At 39.9% G+C, this 11,131-nt stretch overlaps 1 pseudogene; it reads right to left on the reverse strand.

Annotated features, from left to right (window-relative positions):
- Nucleotides 1–9,786: 9,786 nt before the first annotated feature.
- Nucleotides 9,787–10,702, reverse strand: LOC114028648 (annotated as a pseudogene).
- Nucleotides 10,703–11,131: the final 429 nt, after the last annotated feature.

Here is an 11,131-nt window from a genome sequence, read left to right on the forward strand (position 1 = left end):
AGGGCTCAGCAAACCCACATGCCAGAGGTCCTAGTTCTCCCTCAACAACCCATACACATAGAGGATTGGTAGATAGATAGACAGATATGTAGATGTATGTGTGTGTGTATATATATATTATATATATGTATGTATGTATGTATGTGTGTGTGTATATCCCTTCTGAAATTTCTCTCCTTTGTACTTAACTCACCCTCCTTCACATCATAGAAAATCTCCCTTCCATTAGATTGCAAATTCCTTTAAGTCTGTAAACTGTGTAGGCTTAGGATGTGGGCAATGCTTAAAAAATGTTTGTTGAATTGGACTTGGAGCCCAGTAGCAGAAAGGTGTGGTAAAAATAATAAACCTAGAAAATAGAAGAGGAGGGGAGTGGTGAGTGAGATCTCTTTAAATATTCTATTCAGAGTTTTAACAATCAGCAAATATATTGTAAGGAGTGATTGCTTAAGGGCTGTGGTCTGAGCCTAAGTGGGCAATTAGCATTCTAGTACTAACTGCTAATTGCTGACACCTGAACAAATGTAGCAAACTAGAAAGGCCAAGGCAGATAGCAGAAAATAGCTTAATATAGCTACAGGAATTGCAGAATGTAGCTACAGATAGTTGAAGAAAGAATCCAAGAAGAAAACCTGGAAGAAAAAGATTCTAAAGAAGCAGAAGGAAATCAATTTCACTGCCAAGAAGTTGCAAGTAAAAGAGTGAGACCTTGTGAACAAAATTGCCCTCAAAGGACATAATGTCTTGCTTATACTCATTCTTAGAGTATTAGGAACTGAGGAGGTTTTTGACCCTGGCAATAATGCATCTTTGTGGAATACCAGAAGCACACTTTTTCTCTTGAAATTAGTGGTATTGATGAGATGTGGGGACCCCCAAAATTATCAGTGTCACAGTGTCTTCTGGAAAGAATTCAGGGACTCAAACTGACTCATTACAACATAGTGGGAGTTAATCTAAAGCTTTTATGGGAAAAGCTCAATGCATGGTGTGCCAACTATGATAATTAGATGGTCTGGGGCAGGATTAAAGAGTGGTCAGTTCTTAAAGGAATGTGCAATTTCTGTACTAAGTGCCAAGGTATCTTACTTAGAGTTCACTCTGGGAAGGGAAAGATAGGGAGGGCTTACTAAAGGGTGTGTTTTTAGGTCTGCATCATCAGTAAGTCAACAGATAGTCATGGCCCTCCTACCTGTTACCAGTCAATGTCCTATTTAGACAAGATAGCCTCAGGAACTGATATATATCTTGACTTTTGAAATGTATGTGATAACTAGGGGAGTCAGTGCATGATAGTTCTGTTGGTACAATATAATCCATTTTATACAAGGTCAGAGTCAGCTTGATCCTATAACAGGGAGATAGTTTGCTTCACTGGGACCCACTCATGGATTACTGCCAGAGATATGGTCTTGGGCTGGGGTCCAATCACCCCATCAGCACTTCTGTATTCAAAACATGAAATTAAAATATGTGTTGGCATATTCAATTTTAAGGGAAACTTACTTCAAAGCTCAGTGGGGAACAGCACCCTTAGGGGTAACCTACAGGTTCTAACTCATCTGAGAAAGTGGGTTCATACTTAAAGCAATTACTGAGGAGTATTTGCCCCACCTAGTCCAACTCTGAAATCAATAGCCAATGGACAAGCATCATCACACTTTCATCATTTATTAAGCACCTACTATATGACAGATAGAGGGCAGCTAGAGGGTTCAGTGGATAGAAACTGGTCCTGGAATCAGGAAGAACTGAATTCAAATTTGGCATCAGACACTTACTAGCTGTATGACTTTGGGCAAGTCCATTCAACCTCTGTTTGCTCTGGAGGCAGCTAAGTGATTCAGTGGATAGAGCAGTGGGCCAGGAGTCTGGAAGATATAAGATCAAATTTGGCCTCAGGCACTTATTAGCTGTGTGACCCTGGGCAAATCACCTTATCTCTGTTTTACTTAATTCACTGGAGAGGAAATGGTAAATTACTCCAGTATCTTTGCCAAGAAAACCCCATAAACAGTATTGGTTTGCTATGGTCCATGGGGTAAGAAAGAGTTGGATGCAACTGAAAGATTGAACAACAACAAAAGTGCCAGATGCAGTGCTAAGTGAGATACAAAGAAACACAAAAAAAAAAAAAAAAACCAAACAGTACTGCACTCAAGGAGCTCACATTCAAATGAGGGGAGATATGCAAACAACTATGTACATACAAGATATACACAGTGTAAATGGGAAGTAATCTCAAGGAGAAAGTCCTGGTAGTGATAGGGAACCAGGAAAAAAGGTCCCTTACAGAAAGTAAGACTTCCAAGAAAGCCAAGAAGGAGATGTAAAAAGGAGAAACAGTCAGTGAAAAGGCAAAGGAGAGTTGAGTATAAAAAGACTGGAAAGATTGGAAGGGGCCAAGCTGTGAAGGGCTTCAAAAATCAAACAGGATTTTATATTTGATACTGAAAGAAATAGGAACCATTGGAATTTATTGGGTAGGGAGGTGACATGGTCAGACCTGTGCTTTAGGAAGATCACTTTAGTAGAAAATGGACTGCATTGTCCAAGAGATCAAATCCCCTAGCAGACTATTCCAGTGGTTCACACCAGAATGCCTCCATTTCGGGTCATCTTGAACTTCCAAAACTTAACCTTTTCATATGAACTGGTGATCTACAGAGTACATGCTCTGAGAACTGGGCTCTCTTTGGCCAGTCCCTCTGTTACAAATATAATATCTGGCCCAAGATTCCAAAAAAGGAAAGATAGCCAGTTCAGTCTGAAGTTATATTTGTGGTAAATGAAGATGAGATGTAGAGTTAGAAAAACTTGATCAAATCCTGCCTCAGACCCTTACTAGCTGTATGACCTTGCACAAGTGACTTAACTTCTCAGCCACAATTTCCTCATCCCTAAGATGGTGACAATAATAGTAACTACTGGAGGCAGAGCCAAGATGGCAGAGTAAAAGCATTGACTTGCTTGAGCTCTCCCCCAAATCCCTCTAAATACCTGTAAAAAATGGCTCTAAACAAATTCTAAAGCAGCAGAACCCACAAAAAGACAAAGTGAAACAAATTTCCAGCCCAAGACAGCCTGGATGGTTGATCAGAAAGTTATATCATGCTGGGAGAGGAGCGCAGTTCCGCGTGGGTGCCCAAGCAAACCAGGCCTCAGTGAACCTGGAGCAGGCCTCAAAGGACTGAATCATGGGCAGTTGTGGTGCTTTCCAGACCTCTCAACCCATGAATGCCAAAGAGAACTTGGAAGGTCAATAAGAAAAGTCTATGACTTTGGGTGAGAGAGAAGTTCCATCCCAGCCCCAGTCCCTGAGCATGGCCCTGGGGCAGCGGCTGCTTTTGGAGCTTCTGGCCCACAGACTGAGTGTGAGGGACTGTCTGATGTTGGCAGTTGCCAGTTGGGCGCTGTGGCAAGAGTAGGGTAGAATCTGGGTATTTTGGAAGTCGAGGCAGGGGCTGTGGTAGGCGGAGTCGTGGTGAACTGGGATGGGCTGGGTACGGAGAAGTCCTGAGGCAGTGGGCAGTGCTATGTGAGATAAGCTGGATACAAGGAAGTAGCGGAGCTTGTGCTCCTGAGGCAAGGGGCAGTGCCACATGGGAGTGGGACGGCAGAGGACTGAGTTCCCTTTGCTTAGTCCCCTCCCTATATGCAACGTCAACCCCAAATGCCTCCTGTGACCTTCCTGACTTCCTGGGTCCCTTTGTGTAGCACTGACCCCAGACCCCTCCTCCCAGTATCTGAGTCTGACTTCCTAGGTCACGTACTCTGTCTATGCACTAATCCCAGACACCTTCCTGTATCCGGTCGTAGCCTCCTACGTCACTCCCTCTTCCTTGGTGTGCTAAACTCAGACAGCCCCTTCCGGTATCTGACCCTACTATCATTGGCTAGTAAGCGGGCTGGGGAGGAGGGGCTAAGTAGGTACTTAGGAACGAGCGTGGTCAGATCACACGCTCTCTCTCTTGGCTCCTGCTCTGTTGCTCTGGCCTTGCTGCTTGGGCTTGCTGCGATGGCTTGCTGTGATGGCCTCTGAATAAAGCTCTGGTGTTGGCGCCTCCCGATGGCTCGTCTCTGTGTGTTTATCCAGCTGAGGACCGAAGACGCGGAAGTGAATATGACTCTGGTAGCCTGCTCCTTATAGGAGGAGAGGGTACGGCGCGCGGCCGTCAGGTCGGCGCGGCCTGTACAACTGAGGGGGAATCAAGTGGCTGATCAGAGGGGGACTGCAGGATTCTCTTGCTTTGCCTGTACTTGGATCTGGGTCACAGTTCTAGGTGGTGGTCCACGGGCAAGGAGGAGTGCTGGCGGAGCACGTAATGGTGGTGGAGAGGAAATCCTCCTCACAGTTCCAAGGCAGAAAAGCGTTCTTGTGGTCACTCATAGACCAGAGCACAGACCAGGAAAGGATAAACACCTCGCCCTTTATCATACCACCTTGAAAAAACTGAAAATTTACAGGTCCCTAGAAGTATCTCTGAAAACAGTTGCACAAAACCCCTGAAGCTTGGGACAGTACATTCTTCACATTGGAAACAGACCCCTATCTTAACAAAGAGTTTATAACTCAAGTAATTGGCCGGGATCATGAGCAAACAAAGGCACAAAAAAAGTCAGACCGTAGAATCTTTCTTTGGTAACAAAGAAGATCAAAACATACAACCAGAAGAAGACAACATAGTCAAAGCTCTTACATCCAAAGCCTCCAAGAAAAATATGAATCAGTCCCAGGCCATGGAGGAGCTCAAAAAGGATTTTGAGAAACAAGTAAGAGAAGTAGAGGAAAAACTGGGAAGAGAAATGAGAGTGATGCAAGAAAATCATGAAAAACAAGTCAACAGCTTGCTAAAGGAGACCCAAAAAAATACTGAAGAAAATAACACCTTAAAAAATAACAACCCAAATGGCAAAAGAGGTCCAAAAAACCAATGAGAAATAGAATGCCTTAAAAAGCAAAATTGGCCAAATGGAAAAGGAAGTCCAAAAGATTACTGAAGAAAATACTTCCTTAAAAATTAGAATGGAGCAATTGGAAGCTAGTGACTTTATGAGAAATCAAGACACTGTAAAACAAATCCAAAAGAACGAAAAAATAGAAAACAATGTGAAATATCTCATTGGAAAAACAACTGACCTGGAAAATAGATCCAGGACAGATAATTTAAAAATTATTGGACTATCTGAAAGCCATGATCAAAAAAAGAGCCTAGACATCATCTTTCAAGAAACTATCAAGGAAGACTATCCTAATATTTTAGAACCAGAGTGCAAAATAGAAATGGAAAGAATCCACCAATCACCTCCTGAAAGAGATCCCCAAAGGACAACTCCTAGGAATATTGTAGCCAAATTCCAGAGTGCCCAAGTCAAGGAGAAAATATTGCAAGCAGTCAGAAAGAAACAATTCAAGTATTGTGGAAACACAATCAGAATAACACAAGATTTAGCAGCTTCTACCTTAAGGGACCAGAGGGCATGGGATATAATATTCCGGAGGTCGATGGAGATAAGATTACAACCATGAGTCACCTACCCAGCAAAAGTGAGTATAATCCTTCAGGGGAAAAAATGGTCATTCAGTGAAATAGAGGACTTTCAAGCATTCCTGATGAAAAGACCAGAGCTGAATAGAAAATTTCACTTTCCAATACAAGACTGAAGTGAAACATGAAGAGGTAAACAGGAAAGAGAAATCATAAGAGATTTATTAAGGTTGAACTGTTTACATTTCTGCATGGAAAGATGATATTTGTAACTCATGAGACCTTTGTCAGTATTAGGGTAGTTGGAGGGTAAAAATTGTATGTATGGATAGATAGATAGATAGATGCCACAGGGTGAGTTGAAGATGAAGTGGTGATATCTGGAGAATAAAATTAAGGGGTGACAGAGGATTATACTGGGAGGAAGAGAAAGGGAGAGGTAGAATGGGGTAAATCATCTCACATAAAACAGACAAGAAAAGGCTTTTACAGTGGAAGGGAAATGGGGGAAGGTAAAAGAGAATGAGTGAATCTTATTCTCATAGGATTTGACTCAAGGAGGGAATAACATACACATTCAATTAGGTATGGAAATCTGTCTTACCCTACAGGAAAATAGGGGGGAAGGGGACAAGAGAGCAGGGGGATGATAGAGGGGAGGACGGATTGGGGGAGGGGGTAATCAGAAGCAAACACTTCTGAGGAGGGACAATGTCAAAAGAGAGAATAGAATAATGGGGGATGGGATAAGATTAAGGGAAATGTAGTTAGTTTTTCACAACATGACTACTATGGAAGTGTTTTGCATAACTACACATGTATAACTGTATCAAGTTTCTTGCCTTGAGACAATTCATATTGAATTCTTGCCTGTGAGGAAGGAGGAAGGGAGAAAATTTGGAACCCAAAGTTTTAAAAACACTTGTTAAAAAAATTGTTTTCACATGCAACCGGGAAATAAGAAATATAGGAAATGAGGCATAGAAATCCATCCTGCCCTATAGGAAAATAGAAGGGGAAGGGGATAAGAGAAGGGAGGGAGAGATAGAAGGGAGGGCAGATTAGGGGAAGAGGTATTCAGAATGCATGCCATCTTGGGGTAGGAGAAGGAATGAGATAGGGAGAAAATTTGGAACTCAAAATCTTGCAGAAGTGAATGTTGAAAACTAAAAATAAATAAGTTTTTTTTAAAAATAATAGTAACTACTTCACAGGCTTGCTGTGAGGATCAAATGAGGTAATATATGTAAAGCACTTGGCAAATCTGAAAGTCTTATTCTCCATAAATGCTAGCTATTGTTCTTATTATTATTATTATTATTGTGTTTCAGATATTGAACTCACCTTTTCCTGAACCTGACACTCTATGCACTATGCCCATACTGCCTCTAAATTTAGGTATTATCCCACTACTAGGTCTGTATCCAAAAGAGATCAAAGAAAAAGGAAAGGGACCTATTACAAAGATATTTATAGCAGTTCTTTTTGTGGTGGCAAAGAATTGGCAGTTGAAGGGTTGCCCATCAACTGGGGAATGGTAAGTGATTGGGATGGAATACAATTCCGCTATAAGAAATGATGAGGGGGATTGTATCAGAAAAACCTAGAAAGATTTACGTGAACTGATATGAAGTGAAATGAGCAGAACCAGAAGAACATTGTACACAGTAACAGGAATATTGTAATGATGATCAGCTGTGAAAGACCTAGATACTCTTATCAATGCAAAAATCAAAGATAACTCCAAAGGACTCATGATGGAAAATGTGATCCACCTCCAGAAAGAGAACTGATGAAGTCTGAGTACAGACTGAAGAACAATTTTTTCACTTTCTTTATTTTTCTTGCTTCTTTTTTTCAGCATGGCTAATAAGGAAATTTGTATTGCATGATTTCACTTGTATAATTGATAGCACACTGCTTGCCTTCTCAAGAGGTAGGGTAAGGGCAGGAGAGACAGAAAGAATAGAAACTCAAAAAATTTTATATGAATGTTAGAAATAAATAATAATTTTTAAATAAACAGGAGTTATCATTACTTTTATTATCCATCCAATTATTTAAGTCACCCATTTTTTCTACAAGTGCTTTATAGTTGTAGTCATAAAAGTCCAGGATAACTGAATAACTACCAGATAGCTTATGTATTTTGTAATCATATTTAATGTAATTTATTTTTCTGTTTCCCCCTCTGAGTTTTGTTAAAATATACTAACAACCTGATGGGGTTTGTGATTATATTATAATCTGCTACTTTACTTAAGTAATTAATTGCTTTGGCTAAATTTTTTCACTGAATCTCTGATATTCTCTAAGAAAGCCATCATGTTATCTGCAAATAAAGATAAATTTCCTTCTGTGCTTATGATTATTCTCATAATTTCTTTTTATTTTGTTATTGTTATTGCTAGCATTTCTTGATGACTATCAAATAATAGCAATAGTAATTGACATCTTTGCTTTTCTCTGATCATATTGGAAAGGCTTATAGAATTTCTCTATCATAAATAATATTTATCTCTAGATAAATATTTGTTTATCATATTAAGGAAAGTTCCACATATTTCTATGCCTTTTAATGTTTTAAACAAAAATGAGCAATTATATTCCAGTAAAGCCTTTTTATGGCTATATTGATATAATTGTGGTTTTATTATCAGTCTAATTTTTGTTATTAATATGGTCTATTACATTTTTAGTTTTTCTAATGTTGACATATCTCTATATTCCTAGTATAAGGCCCAACCTGGTCATAGTAAATGATCTATTCAATTTGTCACTTTAACATCTTTGCTAATACTTTTCCAATGTTTTTACATCAATATTCACAAGTGACATTGGGGTGTATAGTTTTCTTTCTCTCCTTTACCTCTCTCTGGTTTTTGCATCAAAACATATTTGCTTCATAGAAGGAGATTACTATCTATCTCTAGTTTTAAGACATACAGTACAAATTTTTCTTTGAATGTTTGATAGAATCCATTTGCAAGTCCATCTGGACCCAAGTTTTTGTTTGATTGTTTTTCTCTTTGAGAGTTCATTTGTGGCTTATTAAATTTCTGTTTCAGAGACTAGATTTCAGAGAATAGATAATTCTCTATTATTCTGTTGACCTAGGCATTTTATATTTTTGTAAATATTTATCCATTTTATTTTAAAACTCTCAGTTTTGTTGGCATACAATTGGATATTCTAATTTCCCTCTTCCCCACCTCCTTCAGAATTGTTGATCCTAAAGGACATTCCCCAAGATTTCTATTCTCTATTAGGTAACAAGAGCAGAAATGGGTTTCAGATCTAATCAGAACTAATCACCAAAAACTAGTGTTTTAACCCCACCCAAGAAATAGTATACCTTATTAACCTGGTTGAAATGCATATGATTCCTAAAAGACCAGGACAATAATATATTACTATAATTTCTATAGGCTATATTACTCTACCCAATCCCTTTACCTATATTTAGCCTACCTCATATACTCACTGAATTCTATGTGATAACTGCCTTCTGTAATAGAGTAAACCTTAAAATGCTATAGAAATAGCCCCCATTATTACTATCACTACTATTTCATCTCTAATGCCTTCGTAGAGGCAATTTCAATTTTCTCTCTGTTCCAGGTACATTCTTTCCTAGACTGGCAACTTTTAAGTCATTGAGGGCCCAAATAAAGGCTCTTTTGAAAGTTTACTGAGATGAACCACATCCATAGCTGCTGCCTGCGGAAAACTTTGGTAAAAGGGGTAAGATTCTCATTCTACTTTTAAAAGAATTCTGCTTTTCTTTTTTCTTTTCTATTGTCGTTAGGACATTTCAAAGACAGCAGATTTTCCCATTCATAAGTTTATAATCTCAGTGAGTATAGACAGTTACCATATTTTCTAATAGATTTTCTCTAGCTACTAAATCTTCTTTTCTTCCTTCACCCAGTTAATTGCTTCCTTGAATTACATTATATTCCAGAAAAGTTTAAGATACATATTGGTTAGTTGTAGCCATAGCACATGATTTATTGAATGTTACTATAATTTAGTAGACATTTTACTACAAATTGTCTTTGTCACAGCACTTAGTGCTCTTGCTCTGTCTTTCTCTCTCTCTCTCTCTCTCTCTCTCTCTCTCTCTCTCTCTCTCTCTCTTTCTCTCTCCCTCTCCATCTCTCCATCTCTCTCTCCCTCTCTCATAGATACATCACAGAAATGGTACTGTCCTGTTCTTTTTTTTTTAAGAGATAAATGAGCACTTTTATTTCTTTGTTTCACAAATGAACTGGCTGAAATAGCTGTTTCCTGTGGGCTAATCAAATAGACCAAATCCCATATCTTCATCAGACTCCTCTGATTCTTCCTTGCCTTCCACCTTGGCTGGAGTGGCAGCAGCCGGGGCAGCCACTACAAATGTGGAAGGGTCAGCCAAGAAGGCTTTCACCTTTTCAGCAAGTGGAAAGGTATATTCAGTCTCCACAGCTACAGCCAAGACCCACTTGTACCCATTGATGATCAAATAGAGTACTGATGCAACGGTTGGGTATCCAATCTGCAGACAAACCCTGGCAACATTACGGACACCGTCTAAGAACAACAGTGCAGTCTCCTCCATGATGTCCAGCACTTCAGGATTGTAGATGTTGCCATTGTTAAAACACTTACTGAATGATCAGCCCAAAGGAGAATGGAGAGATGTTCAACGTGTTGAACAAGGTGGCCTCGCTGGCGCCCACTTTGTCTCCAGTCTTAATCAGCTGCACAGCTCTCAAGATTTCAATGGTGCCCCTGGAAATCTTGGTGGTGATACCCAGAGCCTGGAAGAAAGAAGTTTTCCTGAGACCCAGACCAGTGGCTGGCACAGTGACATCACATGGGGTGATGGCACTGGCACAGGCAGCAGCTGACACCTTATTGGCCAGACACATAGCCCTAATCTCAGTCAGATTTTCCTTGGTGAACACAAAGCCCATATTCCCCCGAATATGAGGCAGCAGTTTCTCCAGGGCAGGGCTGTTCTCCAGATGCCCACAAATGGCTTTGCACATCATGGTGTTTTTTCCCATCAATACTACGGCCTTCCCACAGAGGGACATCCAGATCTGCTGCATCTGCTTGGAGCCCACATTGTCTGCTCCCACAATGAAGCATTTTGGATAATCATCCAAAAGTTGAATGATATTGAGGAAGTAATTGGATTTCCAGGTAACCTTGTGTTCCCTGGGCATCTCCAAGGTGCTTCAGGGATTGCCATGTGGGTTTAAAGATGATGTCACTTGCATGAGGACGCCTGGGGAGAGCTCTCCTGTTCTTAAGAAAGGAAAGAAAAACTGTGTTGGTCACAGATCGACCCCTGACAAATTTTTATCCAAATATCATTTCAGAATGTGGCAGCCTTTAGAACTACTAACCTATTACTGAGCTTGGTGACAAAACAGGACATACAAACAACTACTCCCTCTTTTGAGTTACTCTCTTCTGTCATTTATCATCAAGACTCTGATGCAATGTGCTTGGTGAGTTTTTCATAACTCACTTTCTAAGATCATGCAGGGCTTATCTAGTCACTTATATACAAACATACTAGTCAGTTCCAGCTCAGCAGACAATCAAAAGGCTTTTCTTCACCACTTAGTAAGTGCACCAGAAACAGTCAC

Source organism: Vombatus ursinus, unplaced genomic scaffold, assembly GCF_900497805.2.
Source record: "Vombatus ursinus unplaced genomic scaffold, bare-nosed wombat genome assembly UNPS02014893.1, whole genome shotgun sequence".
In the NCBI taxonomy this organism is placed as follows: Eukaryota; Metazoa; Chordata; class Mammalia; order Diprotodontia; family Vombatidae; genus Vombatus; species Vombatus ursinus.